Source organism: Musca autumnalis, unplaced genomic scaffold, assembly GCF_047663935.1.
Source record: "Musca autumnalis isolate F117 unplaced genomic scaffold, ASM4766393v1 scaffold_2, whole genome shotgun sequence".
Lineage (NCBI taxonomy): Eukaryota > Metazoa > Arthropoda > Insecta > Diptera > Muscidae > Musca > Musca autumnalis.
In genome coordinates, this window is record NW_027411755.1 from 81,530,408 (window position 1) to 81,548,769 (window position 18,362).

Consider the following 18,362-nt stretch of genomic DNA (forward strand, 5'->3'; position numbering starts at 1 on the left):
TGTTAGTAAAACCAGTACGCTAATCTACAGTTCACCCATTTTTTTAACTTTTTAAATTTACTCGTTTTGAATGTTGCAGAAGCTCTTAATATAAAAAATATTCTATAGTTACATATTTCAAACTCACCTTTATAAAAAATTTCAAGCAAATTAATTTAAAAATTTTTCAAAATAAATCACTTTTGTATTTTATTTTTTAAAATTGTATGATTTGTTAAAAAATCACTTCAAACTTTTTTTCTGAATAATGACCACTATTTTTTTATTATTTTCCAATACAGAGTATTTCCAAATTTGTTAATTCCACTATAACACAATTTATATTCAAAACTAACTGAAAATATATGCCAGTGTGCGTGTATAATCAGTGGAAGCTGATTCGAAGTGCAGCGCTTTAAATCTGAAGCAACAGTGATAATATTCAGCCACAAGATGACAGATTTATATGCCACTTGAAACTTGAATGTTACGACTTTTCCACCAACTAACCAAATATCCAACCACATGTTGTTTATCAGTCACACAAACACACATTGGCCAAGGCTCACATAATCACACCAACTGCCTTCATCAATCGTTTCGTGGTGAATTTTTGTGGCCAAATTTGCGTCAACGAGGATAAATGTTACTGCACAGTGGAAGATTGTTTTAATAACCGGAAAATATTTATCTCAAAAATAATTAACTCAATGCTTACCCCGTGTTAAATTTTGCCATAACTTCTAAACTGTTGGGTACAAACTCATGATACTTCGTGCCTATAATTTTCCTAAACCAAACTAAATTTACAAAAAAACCAAACTAAATTTACAATTACCCAATACATATCAAAGCAGTTCTTGAGAAACCAATATTTAGTCTGAGATAAAATAGCTAACAGTACTTTTTTGGGTTATAATGTCCTGTTTTACCCCAAAAGGTATTTTGTATAAGTTTTCAAGACGCTTAATCGTCTATTGGTAGTATGTTTTAGTAGAAATAGTGTAAGGATTGTTTTCTCACGGATATCTCTCGGAAACCTGTTAGAATTTTGATATATAATCCTTGGCATAGTTGGTGCCAGCGACGATGAAACATAACCGTGTGCGTAGAAAACGGTTAATATATTTTTTGGACAATTTGTGATCCACAATACAGACTTTGGGCCTAATTACGGTATTCGATTCGATTGAGTATTTGCTCGTGAATAAAAAAAATCGAACTACAGTCGGACCTCGATTATCCGTGATGGTCGGGACCGGAGGCATTACGGATAATCGATTTTCCCGGATAATGGAGGCAATGTTTTTAAGCCGTTTTTGAACCTATTTTGAAGTAAAAATGGCATAGTATCGTACAATAATATGAAAATCTGCAATTTTTTTAAGTTTGTTACGGCAATCCACCAACATTTTAAAAGATACTTAATATCATCATCATCAGTTTCAACTGAATTGACTTTGTCCCATGGTTTTTGTGATACCATAAATACACAAATTGTGTAATACGGGAGAATTTCCAGTTTTTGTTTGTTTACCTTTTGTTTACTTAATCAAATTAATTGGAAAATGTTCTTTTAATGCCGTGTAATGAAGTTTATAACGAAAAATAGAGGAAATGGTACAAAGTCCAACATTTCTTTTTTGTCACGGATAATGGAGGTTCCCGGATAATCGATTCACGGATAATCGAGGTTCAACTGTATTTAAACCTAATCGCGCAACAGTACATTTACTAAGGTAGATGCATTAGTAATCTGTTACAAAAATGTCAAAAAGTTTTACAAAAATAAATTATTTCGTACATTCTTCTAGCACAACTTCATGCCGAAATTATTACCTAAAGTATTGTTCACGGAATTCAACAAATATTAAATTTTTTCATTATTTTTTCATTAATAATAATTAATAACTTCGTTTTTTAGTTTTTGCTTTAAAATAAACACATTTTTTACCATCAACCTTCTTATTTGACATCTTTAATTTTACCGGAATATGACTGTAGACATTGCGCATTGCTGATGAGCGGCATCAACACAGCAAAAAAAAACACTTTTTTGCAAAAGTGTCCGAAAGTTAACTCCGGTGCGTATGATTGTTAATAATTAGAAAGATTGTAACAACAATCATACGCACTAGGGTTGCAATGTAGGATATACTAAATACATATTAATAATAAAACATAAAATTAAAAAACAAGAAGAAATGCGTTAAGTTCAGGCGGGCCGAACTTTTTATATCCACCACCAACTGGTGTAAAATAAATTTGAACAATTAGTTTCCTATCGTTTATAAAAATACTAAACCCTCCTTTTATTCCTTGCAGGAGCTTAAAAAATTATGATAATAATCCCTTAAAAAAGCTCATATGGGGCGTCATCGTTGTTCTTTCCAAACTTTGGACCAATATTTACAATTTTCCAAATTGAAATTTTGTATCCTCTGCAACACACAATATTAAATTACAGCAATCTCGCTTCAAAAATGTAATTCAAAAAACCTCCTAATGCATAAGATTGGGCTATACCGGTTCATGGGGGCTAGAGTTAGGGCCTGTTTCACTATGTCGAAAAAAAAATTATTGCGAACTAAAAACACCTATATTGACTTTGTGTTTGCTTAAAAACAACTACAAAATTTAAAAATCATACACAAGTTTAGTTGTTTTTCTTTCATTTTCGTTCGATATAGTTAAACAGGCTGTTAAACCTGGACATATGTGGATAGTTTTTGAAATGTGGACCCATACCGTTTGATTTTTTGTAAGGGATGTTTTGTATCTGTAATAATTTTTTGTACCCTTAGCGAAGAATAAATACAAAATTTCAGTTCTTCCGGTTGAGTAATGTGGCTAAAAATTTTAACATCACGAAATTCGGGAGTACCGTTCTATGAAGGCTGTATCAAAACGTACCAGTACTGAAAAATTTCTGGAGAAAATTTTATAACTCCAACGGAGACTATATACCAAATTTCAGGCGTTTCGGTTGGACAATGTGGTTAAAACTTTAAAAATATTGAAAATGGGGGTACCGTTCTATGGGTGGTATATGAAGACCTATACCGACAAATTTCAGGTGGAAAGTTGTATACCCTCAATGAAGACTAAATACCAAATGTCAGCCATTATGATGGGATAATGAGGGCAGAACCTTCAAAACTAAATACCAAATTTCTTCCAAACTAAATATCAAATTTCACACATTTTAGTTTGATAATGACGCTAAAACCTTCAAATGCCGAAAATCGGGAGGGACCGTTCTATGGGGGATATATTAAGACGTGGACCTATACCGCCAAATTTCAGATGAAAAGTTTTATACCCCTAACGAAGACTAACTACCAAATTTCAGCCATTTCGGTTTGATATTGGGCCTGTTCACGTAGGAACAGACTATTTTTATAATAAAGACAGTGAATGTCTTGGTGAGGGTTGCGTGTGTAGAGTAAAGAGACATTTTAGTTAAGCAGGGATCTATTTATACCCTCAGCCTTTAGGCTAAAGAGGGTATTTACACTTTGATACGACCAAAAATGTGCCTCATCAAAATAATGGTTTTAGACCCCAAGTATGTTTGTACGATATCCGTTTCAGACAATTTTGAGTAGATCTAGCAATGTCCGTCCGTCTGTCTGTCTGCCGGTCTGTCTGGCTGGTGCGCACGATAACTCTCGAACGGATCAATCTATTCGGTTCAAATTTTGGGTATGGAAATATTTTGTCCAGATTCGATTTAAGTTCGAAGATGGGCCATATAGGTCCACTCCTTCCGGTACCTCCCCCACAGAAGTTCGAAAATGTTTGGAAAATTTGTGCGTACGATAACTCTTGAAGGGAGTAACCGATTTGGTCCATACTTTGCACATTATGAAATTTCTACCAGACTTAGATGAGGTTCCAATATGGACTCAATCGGTAAACTCCTTCGAGTACCTCCCACACAAAATTTCGGAAAAGTTCTGTTTAGGACCTGCTCTCGAATCGCCTTGGTTTTTGTTGTACCATCTTGTATTCACTGTCTCCTATACGAAGGTACACGTTTCCTCAGGGGCAAGTCCAAACTTCCTGAAAAACATAGCCTGAAAGTTGAAAAACAAACCCTATGACACCATGTTTATGGGTGGAAGCGCAAGATAATTCTCGAACGGAAATGCCGGTTCCGGCATTGTTTCCAAACTTAGTTTAAGTTCGTAGATAAGCCATATCGGTCCACTCCTTCAGGTACCTACCCCACAAAAGTTCAAAAATATTCGGAAAAATTGTGGGCACGATAACTCTTGATGGGAGTGACCGATTTGGTCCATAATTTACACATTCTCATAATATCTACCAGATATAGATCAGGTTCGAATATGGACTATATTTTTCCACTCCATCCCGTACCTCCCACACAAAATTTTGGATAAGTTCACTTTAAGACCTGCTATTGAATCACTTTGATTTTTGTTGAAGCAACTTACATTCGCTGCCTCAATTACGATGGTAAAAGTTGTTACAGGGGCAAGTCCATACTTCTTGAGAAAACAGCCCGAAGGGTGTAAAAAACCCCTATGGAACCCCATGATCTATGTCGGTCCATTCCTTTAAGTACCTTTTCAGCAAAATTTTTTAACTTTAATCCTAATCAACATTTTTGTCGGTTCATACTAGACCAAAATTTTAAAACCCCCTAAATACATAAGTTTTTTGTGACAAAAAGTGTTTCAATTTGCACAGGCTGAGGGTATATCTCTGTCGGCAAAGCCGACTGATATTTTTTTACTTGTTTTAATACAGTCCACTTGAAAAATGATACACATGTGGTAAGCAGACCGCCTTATCGTAGGAGGTCGTTAGCAAAAACTGAGATAGGAGTTTTCCATTACTGAAATGTAGATAAAAACTTTAAAATACCTGAAATCGGGTGGTAACGCTACCAATAGCCCCATATTAGTTTTGGTATATTGTCATCCAAACTTAAAAAGCATGCACAATTTTAGTTCGATTGGTCAACTGCTACTCTGTTAAAAATGAGTTAGCATATTTGAAGAATAAAGACATACAATACAACCCAGCAAAAATTTGGTAAGCACATGCCATTACATAATGCATTACCGAGTAATGAGTGCTCATTACACTCCGCAGTATATATATATATATATATATATATATATATATATATATATATATATATATATATATGGGTTTACACATAACTAATTACTTCCTTACTTAGTACTAACTTAATGAGTACGGTGACACAGAGCTAGTGTGTCGTAGAGTATTCAGTAGTATTCAAAGCTCACCGTCGGCATGGTAGTTCTTTGTTCACAAAATTACGAAGAAATGTTGATGTACATGTATGTGTTTAAACAACCCTTACTGTTCGTACGAGTGGCCTAGTGTGTTTGGCTACAAATCAGAATTTTTTTCAAAACCAGCAGGGAGCGAAATGAAAGAAAAAAACAAAAAATATGGAGTGTTGCATATGAATATAATTTTTCACCTCAATTGTTCTAAAAATAGAACATAAGCTTTTTAGCTTTTTTACATCCGGTATGTGGTACTACCTTCCTATGACATTCCCATGTAAAAATAATGACTTTTACGGTCAATTTGTAAGTAGTTATTACTTCCAAAATTTACTTGGTAATGACTTTTTTGCTGGGAAGTTAAATAGGATTTTCCATATTCTCGAGATTGAATTTTCAATTCCCCTTTTCCCGGGCATGTAAAAACCCCAGGTATAACTTTTTGGAGAAAAATGTCTCTTCCTAAAAACATTTGAAATCCCACAGTTATTCTTATTCTTTCTTCTTTACCATAATCTCCAAAGCTAAAAATACATTGCTTTGAAAATCCTCCACTGTGCTAACAGAGGTAAGAAATGTTATTGTTTGAATGAGTAAAATAATGCCTGTGGAGACTACCATGTCCATGTTTAACAATCATCTTTATGATTAGAAAACACTCCAGAGTAGTAAAGGAAATGTCATGTAAACAAATTTATCGAATGTTAACGATGTTGAAATTAACTAAAGTAGATAATAATAACCAACATAATGAAATTTGTGCGTTTTTTTGAAACTTTTGTCTACAATACGTTACTATTTAAATTCATTATTCACCACTTCACCAACGGAAGTGTAGACATTATACTAAGAACGAACAACAAACGCGACATATAACGAACGAAACATACGAAGTATATTCAACATGTGCCATTTGGAGTTTGCGCTCTACTAATCATAAGGGGAAGTCAACAATTTGAAATCGTTCGTAAGATAAAACTATTCCGATTTGCTTTGACAACCGACTAGTCATTCGGTGACGGTAGCTTCTGATATGTAGATATTGTCTTAAATTTGCAACATTAATATGTCAACGTTTCACCAATGCGTTGGCTGTTTGTTAATTGATAATGAAACACTATCTTTGATAATTTGATTAAAATAATAACAATTCATCATAGATTATCAAAATATTTAGCAAATGTATGAATCAATTTCCGTGAAAAGATAAGTTCAAAATTATTTTGGTTCACTTAATATTGATTGAACATATTTATCAATCAATCTACCCACCGTATAATTATGCGGATGATATTATTTAATAATTCCAGACGGTCCTGTTGCGTTTACAAACTGTCATTCTAACTGGATGGAGTTATTTCATTGGAACTATATTGCTGCGAAATAATAGTTAATTTGAAATTAATCAAATACTCCTGACTTAAATAAAATTAAAAATTAATATATTATATATTTTGAAAATTACATTTACAAATATCCTTTAATGTTGTTTCAACATTTATATAAATTACATCACATATGTACATATGTGCTTAAAAAGTAATTAGTGGCCGTTTTCACTATGGCTCGTCGATTTGAGGGTACTTTTTTAATAGGGTATTCATACGAAGAATCTGAATAGCAGGTTCTCAACAAGTAACGTATAACTAAATATATGCACAGACTTATAATTAGGCAAATATTATTAAAATAAGAAAGTTATAGATTTCTCATTAATCAAACTCCTAAATTTGCATATAATAAAACAAGAAAAAATATGAATTGGAAATGATTTTTTGTTTATTGTACCTAATAACTTACGCTATAGAATACAAACAAACATTGTGTTTCTAATCTTATCTGTACTAATTTGAATTTAATATAAGTTTGGGAAATATGCAAATATGATTAACTGTCCTACTGTAATTTGTTGCTTATTTTTTACACAGTAGCCAATAACAAGCCATCTCATCAATTAGTTTCTGTCATATAATATTAATTTTGTTCCAGTTCTTTTTCAATGATACAACTTAATATATGTATCTATATTTTGGCATTTATGTTGGAGTAAAATGAGTAAAACGGCTACAAAAGTATCCTATCGCAAAAGGGTCACGTTCCTCATCCTGATCAGTCAACCCCAAAATGTATATTCGATCCTCTTTCATCTCAAGATATCATGGTGTTGCCAGCAGGGGTATTAGCTATTGAGGCGCCAGACAATGGTTCAGAAATCGATTTTCTGGCCAAAACCCCCAAAATTTTGTCGTCCCCGATTAAAACTAAGGAACCAAAAAAAATAGTTCAAAATTTTGGAAGGTATGGGCGTAGTGTACTCGCAAAGACGACAAATATTTCCCAATTTTGGAAATACCTCCTTTTTGCGAATTTCTGGAGAAAGTATTAGGTTCATTTTTTTAGGTAGAATTATTTAATTACCGTAGCATTTACACGATGTGAGCCATTTTATTTTTCTACTCCTAAATTTAAGTAAAATTCCAAATTTTGTGGACTAAAACTTTTAGGGAACAGCATTGAACACAGTTTCGTTTTAACAGAATGGTGCCTCTCTCAGCGCATATATCGTCACCTGAAATGGCCAAAGACGTAACCCTCAAAGGGTTACGTTGAGGGTTACGTCTTTGGACATTTCAGGTGACGATATACTTTTGAGCAAGTCCAGTTCTGTTTTTTAACAAAAATTTACGAAAATCGACTCGGATTTTTATATTAACCCCCATTATTATAAGTCTTCTTTTGCTATAGTTTGAATTTACCGAACAAATTTATAGCTTTCCGGTTAACATAAAGTTAAAAGTGATGATTGAATTTCAAGGAGGAGCTTCTTGGCAATAACTTTCAATGTAAAAATTATATTTTTAATGCCTCTAAATTGGTTTATTTTGCGTTTTCAAATCCATCAGATAGTAAAAGAACACATATAATAATGGCCATAAGTATATTATAGGGCCCAAATTACCTATAATTGACCACCCAGCAAAATTTGAAGGAAGGGGTTCCATGCGATGACGTGATTTCATGGCATCTTTTGCATTGGTTCAAACGAGGTCGTGAATGATCCGATATTTTCATATGCATTTGAACCAATGCAAAGGAAGTCGTGAAAGATCCGATCTTTTCATCTGCATTTGAACCCATGCAGAGGAAATCGTGGAAGATCTGATTTTTTCATCAGCATTTGAACCCATTCCGTCAATCCAATAGACATGAATATTGTGTTTTTATTTATACACATTTTTCTAAATATATAAGAATCATTATTTACAATAGGCTTGATATTGTCGGAGATTCGAAATCACAACCAACGTTGTTAGAATTCTCGTCGTAATGATAATGTCATTGCAAAGGGTTGGTGAAAATGACATGCCAAAGAATTGGTGAAAATGACATGTCAAAGCATTGGTGTAAATGACATGCATGGATCCAAAAATGAATAGCATCTTTTGGGGTCCACGCTCATATAAAATTCATCGATGAAGATGCTAAAAAGATGACATGCCAGATCACTTTCACCCATGATTGAATGGCATCTTTGGCATCGAACATTTTGCTGGGCATATATGGATATTGGAGCAATATCAATTTCTGGCCGATTGTCGGATTCGTTTTTTAACCACAACAATGAACTGGTAAAATTTTTTCATCGATTGGAAAATAATTATGACCTACGTTCACTTTGGCAGTTTTGTTGAGATATGTGTTTTACTTACTACCCAGCAAAAAGTTCGATGCCTAAGATGTCTTTCAATCATGGGTGAAAGTGATCTGGCATGTCATCTTTTTAGCATCTTCATCGATGAATTTTATATGAGCGTGGGCCCCAAAAGATGCTATTCATTTTTGGATCCAAAGCATGTCATTTACACCAATGCCTTGACATGTCATTTTCGCCAATGCTATGGCATGTCATTTCCACCAATGCGTTGGCATGTCATTTTCACATTTTTTTTTTTTGCAATGACATTATCATTACGACGAGAGTTTTAACACCGTTGGTTGTGATTTTGAGTCTCCGACAACATCAAGCCTATTGTAAATAATTAATTTTATATATTTAGAAAAATGTGTATAAATAAAAACACAAAATTCATCTCTATTGGATCGATGGAATGGGTTCAAATGCTGGTGAAAAGATCGGATCTTTCACGACTTTATTTGCATGGGTTTAAATGCTGATGAAAAGATCGGATTTCACGACTTCGTTTGAACCAATGCAAAAGATGCCATGAAATCACGTCATCGCATGGAACCCCTTCCCTCAAATTTTGCTGGATATTTGTATGTAAGTCAAGCTTAATTTCATATTTGTTGTTTTAAAAACAACAAGTTTAAAGTGGGATGTAGTTAAAATTAATTACTTTAGGGGATGGCCGAGAAGACTAGTTTCGTCCAACGCAACTTGGACTCATCAGTTCTCTTAGTTATTTGTATTGAAACAAAGAACACTTCCCCAATTTTATGACGACTCGAGCTTAAGAATAACTCTGACTGATGAATTCGTTTAAATGCGAATTCAAAATAGTTATGTGCATTCTCTGCAATGTGGAGACACATGACAGTGGGAGTAGTTAATTTGGTTTACAATGCGGCTACGAGAGTTTTTAGGTGTTTCGGTTGAATTCGCATTTAAACGAATTCATCAGTCACACTTATTCTTGAGTAGGAGTCGTCATAAAATTGGGGAAGGGTTCTTTGTTTCAATACAAAGAACTAAGAGAACTGAAAAAAGAACTGAAAAAAAAATGAGCAAAACCTTCTTCTTTGATCCATTGTTTCGAATGGTAAAAAATAGAAGAGCACACCAAAACAGGACAGGATTTTTTAAATGGAGGATTTTTTTTTGAACAACACGGCTGTAAGCTATCGGCTTCTGCTGCTTTATTATTCGTCAGCCGGTTTATTGCTGTCTTTACCCTATCTTGGTCGGGCGGTATACATTCAACGCCATCTTTTGGGATTGGTCGAAGGCGACGAAGAGCACACCATCGGCATAAGTTACCAAATTATCTTGCTGGACTTTACAAGAGGATGTGCCTGTACCAAATCCATCAGTTTGATGCTTTACCCTATGGTAGAATTTTCTAACTTCACTCTGGCTTCTATACATCCCGATTTTTTCACACTCTCACTTTTCTCTCTTTTTCCTGCGTAAAAGACATTCCTCCTTTCTCCCGATACCTTTCTCGTGCGCTACGTGCTACGGTAGCAGCACGACACTCCTGGTCATACCATGGGTTCCTAGGTGGGGGTCTCTGGTATCCAAGTATGGATTATACGGCTGCTTGCATGGAGTGGACAATATTTTGCCATCGTGCTGATATGTTATCGGGACGAGGATGTGCTTTGATTAAGCAAATGGGCCAGTTGAGTGGAATATACTGTGGCTACCTGTTGTTGTTGCAGCTTACCGATGTTCAACTTCCGTGTTGTGTGGTAACCCGAATATATGTTTGCTCCTCGAAACGATCGCACATCCAACACGCTCGATTTGATTTCCTGTTCTTTGATCCTGAGGCAGCCAGGTGCTGTTATGAATATCGAGATGCTTAAATTTGGTACTGCTAACTACCATGTTTTTTTTTGCTGCTGCTGTCTCATTCCATTGTCAGCTGTTTCATCGTGGAAACTGAATTTCCCGACTGTTGAGCCAACGATATTCTTCCCAATTTTGTCATTAAATCGCCTAGAATAATTTTAATATAATCGGTATTACAACGGTAGTATGTTTTTTCTAAGCGCTCGTAGAATATATCTTTGGTCAATTCGTGCAAATAAAGCTGATGTTGAAGACTTTTGCTTTTATCCGTATTGTAACAAATCAAGCTGGAGACCAGATGATTTAACCTCCGACCTACTACAAATCCTCAACCAAACTCATGATTTCTGTAATGACAGCTATATATTAGGGTTAGTCATTTTTTCATTTTTTTCGAATATCAAAAATCTGTGGAAATGGCATGTAGGGCAGGCAAAAATAATAAGAATTGCGTTTTTACTTTTTCGAAAATGTAAAAAAACCTTCCGCACAAAATGTAATTATTTTAGCTAAAAACAAACTTTTTTAGTTTACTTTTTTTAAATTTTTAAATTTGAGAAATTTTTTTCTGCAATAGTTGTTCTTGGAAATAATTTTTTTAGTTGGTTTTAGTGCATAGATTTTAAATATGCAATTTGATCAAAAATCTGTCATTTAGTTTTTAAGCTACATCGATTTTAAAATTTGCAACTCGGTTTCATTTCCCAGTTTTAAGAATTTTAAACGAGTTGCTCTAATAAAAGTTTGACAATGAAATAAAAAAAGCTTTTTTGCCGCTATACCATTTATACGAATTTCCGAAAGAAATCAATATAATTGAAAGATATAGAGGATTAGTGCTTGAGAAATCTAAAAAAATATTATCAAATTTTAAAAATCACAAAAAAATTCAAATAAAAAAGTTGGTTTTGGGCTAAAGTAATTGCATTTTGTGCGGAACGTTTTTTCACAATTTCGAAAAAGTAAAAACGCAATTCTGCTTGTTTTTGCCTGCCCTATATGCTATTTCCACAGATTTTGAATCTAAAAAAAATGACTAACCCTACTATATATGGTAAAAACCAAAAATGTTTTACAATCGATGAATCCGAGTTTCACCCTTTCAGAATTCGCGAACTGTTAACATATTCTATATAGTATGGCTGAATTTCTTTAAAATGAAGAGTTTTAGGAGGGATCCCATAATGTCGACCATTAAAATTAATTTATGTGGATGCTGTGTTGACATCAATGGAAAAAATGGGTTGAAGCCAACGAGTTTTTTATGTTCCCTTCCGATTTCTGGCTTAACCTTACATTTTATAGACCTATGCCCAAAGAAAGATTCAAAAAATATTCCATGGGCAACATGATACTAGTGTATGATTTTTCGATATACCCACTGCATCCACATAAAATTGATGCTGACATTTTGAAGCCGAAATTTAGAGGTTTTTTAAACTTTTTTAATAATCTGGACGCGCCACAGGATTTTACTCCATACTAATAATAAGATTATATAAGTCATGATTTTACGTCGTCTAATGTATATCTCATGAGTGTGCTCCTTACTGTATCCTAGTAATTGCATCCTACAGGCTAGAGTTGGGCAATCTCGTTCCTTTTGCGGTTCGATCTTTTCCGTTCCGTTCCGCAAAAGGAACTAGGTCGTTCAGTTAGTTCCATAGTTCCTTTTAGTACCAACCTTTATATGTATACCCACACTCATACTCCTTCACTCAGTTCATATCGTTCGTGCTTCTTCTTCATCAAAACAAACGAAAAATAAATTGTTTTCGGCTTTCTTCATGTTAGATTACAAATATTTAAAACAAATTTACAATCGTTTTGCCAATTAAAAATACTTCAATTGCTTTTTTTAATTCGGCAAAGATCAGTTTCTTATTCACTAATAAAAGACAGGGAGAGAGAGAGAGACAACTGATGTTAAATGAACTAATGGGACTAACTGCAAGAGAAGAGCAAAAAGAGTGGGAGAAAAACGAACGAGGGAGCAAAAGGAACTAGCTGAACCGCATAGTCGGACCTAGTACCGGTCGTTCCTTTTGTGGAGTTGTTCCTTTGAACTAGTTCGTTCCGGAACGACACAACTCTACTACAGGCCAAAATTTGATGCGTGAATTTTTTTGAAAAACCTATTTTTTGCGTGTAAAATTTACAAGTTTCATTCAATTTCCTTTGAAACCCGCGTGAATTTTGTTTTTTTACGCGACGGATCTAATGAGCCCTTCCGCGGTCGAATCCACCCACTAAAACCGATATATAGATACCTTGAAAATAGGAAAATCAGCAAAAATAAATTTTGACAAATCTTTGAAAATTTTAACATATATGAAATCCTTTATACGCGATTATAATATTTGCGAAAACGCGTGTCGTAAATTACAGAGATACGCGAATAATATGGGTTTTTTACGCAAAATAGAATGTGGAGGCACATCCGCGATTCTTAAAGAATCTATATTGACGTATTTTTGATGAGCGCTAATGAAACGGGATGCGCATCAAAATCGTATGCACATTGCGCGACTTTTACCCCCTTTAAGGTTTTTGGCATTGTGAGATGCAACTGACGGCACACAATGGCCTCTGAGTGAAACATCGAAATATGACTAAATATTGAAAGAGATTGATTCGTTGTATACAAAAACGAATGCGCATAAACTGATTTTAACTAATTCGGGATTAATAAGCTTTTTAATTTTCACATTTTTTGAATGATTGTAATTTCAATATTACTCATAATTCTCTACCCTTATAAGTTATCATAGTGGTAAACCTTATTTTTTGATAAAGTTTTAGCAGAATACTTTAATTATTGTATGGAATTTATTTTTTTTTCCCAATTTTTCAAATCGAACCAAAAAATATATTTGGAATAATATTTTAACAGTTAGTTTTTTCTCTTTTGTTGTTGCTATAATATGCAATTTATAAAGCCAATTTTATTAATTTTGGTTTCATATTTTTTACGCGTTGTCTAGATCCTGTATGTATTTTTAATTTATTTTTTAGAGGTGTATGCGGACTCTGAGGCGGTATAATTTAGATTTGCTCCCAGATTGTTTTAATTGTTTTGATTTTCCGCGAAAATAAAAACAAATTTTAGAAATTATGGTGCATCTACGGATGGATATCAAATGCTGTTACTGATATATGCATACATTTTCTCAATACAACAAATAAGAAATTTTAAAATATTTTTTATTGCTAAAGAAAAGGTCGGATCTTTCACGAATTCATTTGAAGCAATGCACATACGGGTAATATAGGCCAAAAGTTGATCAAAACTCAACATATAAAAATCGCGTTTTTAAAAACAAACTATTGGTAAACAGTCACCTGACCCTTTTTCCCATTCGCTATGACCATCCGCAACTATCTGCGGTTAACCAATCCAAAGCAGCAGCCGATTGAACTCAGCTATAATCAAAGCAAAAAGTACATGTTCAAATATTATAAAATGAAGTGAACATTGAAATAAACATATTTTCGCGAAAATTTATAATTTTCAAGGTTTTTTGTTTTTGTATATTCTCCGTACACGATAAGCTTATAAAAGTTCCAAATTGTTTTTGCAGCTTCACTCTGTAATAATGGTGGTACGTCTCTTCCTTCATGCATATTTTTTGTCATAATTTTTAAGATAACTCAAATTTCAAAAGTGAAAAAGTGCATGATGCGAACGTTTGCGGACCATAATTACTTTTGGTGATTAATGCACTGAAGTCTCCAACATTAGATCCAATCATAATATATTGCGCATATTTGCGCCATTCTGAAAAAATCGAATTTTTATCAACTAAAACCATTGGAATATTTAAATATGGAAGTATTTAAGAAAAACATTTACAAAATAGAATTAAATTTTGGTTCCAGCGTTCGCCAAATCTACTTATTTTATTCGTACTCATGTGTATTAGAGCTCATAAAAATCGCCAAAGATAATTGTTTTTGCATCTTCACTATTAGTTTATTGTACTACATCCCGTCATTTATAGATATGTATCTTTTATGATAACTTAAATTTCAATGGTGAAATACTACATGATGCTAACGTTTGCGGACCATAGTTACTTTTGATGTTTTATTCAAGATTCTGCAGATTATGCTGATTCAAAGATAATACGCTACGCATAGTTGCACCAATCTGAAATAATCATATTTTTCTCCACTGCAATCATGAAAAACTTTAAATTTGTTTCTACAGTTAAATTGGAATAATTTATGTAAAACAATTTAAAAAAATTAACAAAATATTTTGGCAACGTTTGCCAACACTAATTTTTGATCTGTCTTAAAGCCGGGGCTCTTATTTATCAGACTAAATCAAAACTATTGATAAATGTTTGCGCCATTCGGAAAAATTACTGGTTTTTGTGAATTAAAATTTAAATAATTTATGTAAAACAATTTTAAAAAAAATTACAAAAATATTTTGTCAACGTTTGCCAACACTAATTTTTGATCTGTCTTATAGCCGTGGCTCTTATTTATCAGACTAAATCAAAACTTTTGATAAATGTTTGTGCCAATCGGAAAAATCACTGGATTTTCTGAAGTAAAATTTAAATAATTTATGTAAAACAATTAAAAAATACAAACATATTTTGGCAACGTTTGCCAACACTAATTTTTGATCTGTCTTATAGCCGGCGCTCTTATTTATCAAAATAATTCAAAACTTTTGATAAATGTTTGCGCCATTCGGAAAAATCACTGGTTTTTCTGAAGTAAAATATGGGTAAGACAACAAGTGCGCACAAAAAGTTATAACTTTTTGCACTTTTTTGCAAATATCAAAAATACCACCAGATAGCCGTGTAGAAATAAGAAATAAGGTGTAATTTTTCTCTATCGCGAAAAAAGTTTCCGCACCAAATGCATTAAAGTTCAATAATGCATTTTTTAATTTTATTTGTTATAATGCCATATACGCTTTTTATTAAAATTTTTATTTTTTAAAAATCTAATTTAAAATCCATATCAAACCAATCTGGACCAATTTGTTATCAAATCGCGACATTTCAGAGCATATTAGGAACTTTTGACAATATTGCAATTTTGGTGTTTTTTTTTTATAAACATGCGAATTTAATGTTTATATTTATTGTACCTATCGATGTACTGTATCGATGTACTGTATCGATGTATTGTACTTCTCGATGGCAAACCTTTCTTCTTGATAAAGCCTAATGTATACTTCATTAATAATTGTATCGGATTTTAGCAAAATAGTCCGAGACCTCCCAATTTTTCTAATTAAACCAAAAAATATATTTGCAACAATATATTCCAGTAATAAGTTTTTCTCTTTTGTTGTTGCTATAATATGCAATTTATACCCAATCTCTATAAATTTGGTTTCATATTTTTCCATGCATTGTCTACATTCTGTAGATATTTTTGATTAATTTTTTAAGGTTTGTAAGGACTAAGATACAGGATAATTTGGATTTTATTCAAGATTTGTTTTTAATTTATTTGATTTTCCGCGAAAATAAGAACAATTTTTAGAAATTATGGTGCATCTACAGAGGTATGTGAATGCTATTACTGATATACGCATACATTTTCTCAATACAACAAATAGGAAATTTAAAAATATTTTTTTTGTAACAGAATAAAAACCACCATAACTTTTGTGCGCATCGGCCAATTTTGTGAACGCAAACACATTTGAAACCAGAATTTTTTCTAACCTCCATACTAAAAATCGTAGATGTGCTCGCAAAAAAATTTTGTATTTTTTTTTTTCAAATTGAATGTTAAAGGAAATTTGGTTTTTACCATATAAATCTGAACCGATTTCAACCAAAATTGTAACATTGTCTTCTAAGCTAGTTTTGTAGGTTTGTACCAATTTTCAGCTTGATCGGACCTATAGTACGCTTTTAGTGCATTATTTACCTCATATCCAATGCTAATATATATGGGAGCTATATCCAAATCTGGACCGATTTTCATTATTTTCTACAAAAATAGTCCATGGACCAAAGATATGATTTGTGCAAAATATTATATCAATCGGATTATAAATAAGGTTTTTAGGAGTTTTAATCAACTTTTAGCATACATTACTCCTATGTGCAATGTAAAAAAAATACAATGAAATTATGAAATCGAATTCCATAAAATGTTGTTGGACTCACACAATCCTAAATTCAATACATTTTAAATTTACTGCACCACAATTGGGATGAGGCCTATTTTGCTTAGTTTGTCATTGTAAAATGACTTTAACTGACACCCGATCCTCAGTTAAAATAGGAAAGAACCTCTCCGAAGAGTTTTGTACCAAAAGAGGTTTCAGGCAAGGACACAGCCTTTCGTGTGATTTATTCAACATCCTGCTGGAAAAGGTTATACGAGAGGCAAACGTCAAAAGAAGTGTCACAATCTACACCAATAGTCACATGTTACTTGCTTATGCTGATGACATAGACATCATGGATAGATCAGTAAAAGAAGTAACTGATAGCTTTATGAAGGTCGAGAGAGAATCTGCTAAAGTGGGTCTGGCGGTAAACGGCGAGAAGACCAAGTTGATGGTGTCAACGTGAAATGCGTCCATAGAGCTCGGACCAACTATTGAAGTTAGCTCTTATAATTTTGAGGTAGTAAAAGACTTCGGCTACCTCGACACCGCCGTAGACACAACAAATAACATCAGTTGTGAAATAAAAAGAGGAATTGGATTGGCAAACAGGTGCTGCTTTAGTTTAAGTAAGCAGTTTAAAAACAAAGCCACATCTCGTCAAACAAAAATAACGCTTTACAAAACACTGATACTACCGTGCTGCTGTATGGTTCCGAAGCCTGTGTATGATGATGAACCCGCTAAAAAGGAGTATAAACACGTCCCACTTGGTGGTGGACGCCGAACTGGCAGGTCAAGGCTTCGATGGAGCAAACAAGTGCAAGAAGATATAACAAGGCGCGGTATTCCAGAAAGGGAAGCAACAAATAGAGAGAATTGGAGATCATGTTTTAGTTCGGCTTATCGAAAAAATGTTCTGAAATAGGCCAGCTAAGTAAGAAATTTTAATGCTTCTATTATTATCTTTCAAAGTTTTCAAATCAATAGAAAAATCAGTGATTTAATTTAAACCAATACAATTTTTAATTTCTGCCTAAGGTTCTCTGATTTCATTGGATTACGTCTGTATTCACATATTTTTGTAAAACAAAACATGCAGGACAAACTCTATAAGACATGAGTACAGTACTTAAAATTAAGTACTGTACTCTATAATAGAGTACAGTTAGACTTGTTCAATATATTATCCCAGTCAAAATAGACATTGTAATAGCAAAAATTCCCACAAAACTGAATTTTGGTGGAGAGCTAGGGATTGTCATTAGAAGCAACGTTCTAAAAGTCCCCATCTATCCCATGTGTGCAAAAAAAGTTATTCGGGTCAAAGGTAAAATTTTAAGGGTTTTTTAGTCATTTGACCCACATGCATAATCGAAAGACCAACGGGAAATACCACAATAAAAACTCTATGATTTTTTTTTTTTTTTTTTTTTTTTTGAATTTTTGTGCGAATGTA

At 33.3% G+C, this 18,362-nt stretch overlaps 1 protein-coding gene across 2 annotated transcripts in view; it reads right to left on the reverse strand.

Annotated features, from left to right (window-relative positions):
- Dh31 (diuretic hormone class 2) overlaps positions 1 to 416 on the reverse strand; it is a 142,457-nt gene extending 142,041 nt beyond the window's left edge. For both annotated transcript variants that reach the window (XM_073965890.1, XM_073965889.1), the window contains exon 1: positions 128 to 416. The gene's annotated coding sequence lies outside the window, so the exon portion shown is untranslated. The remainder of the gene's footprint in view (positions 1 to 127) is intronic.
- Between the last annotated feature and the right edge of the window lie 17,946 nt (positions 417 to 18,362).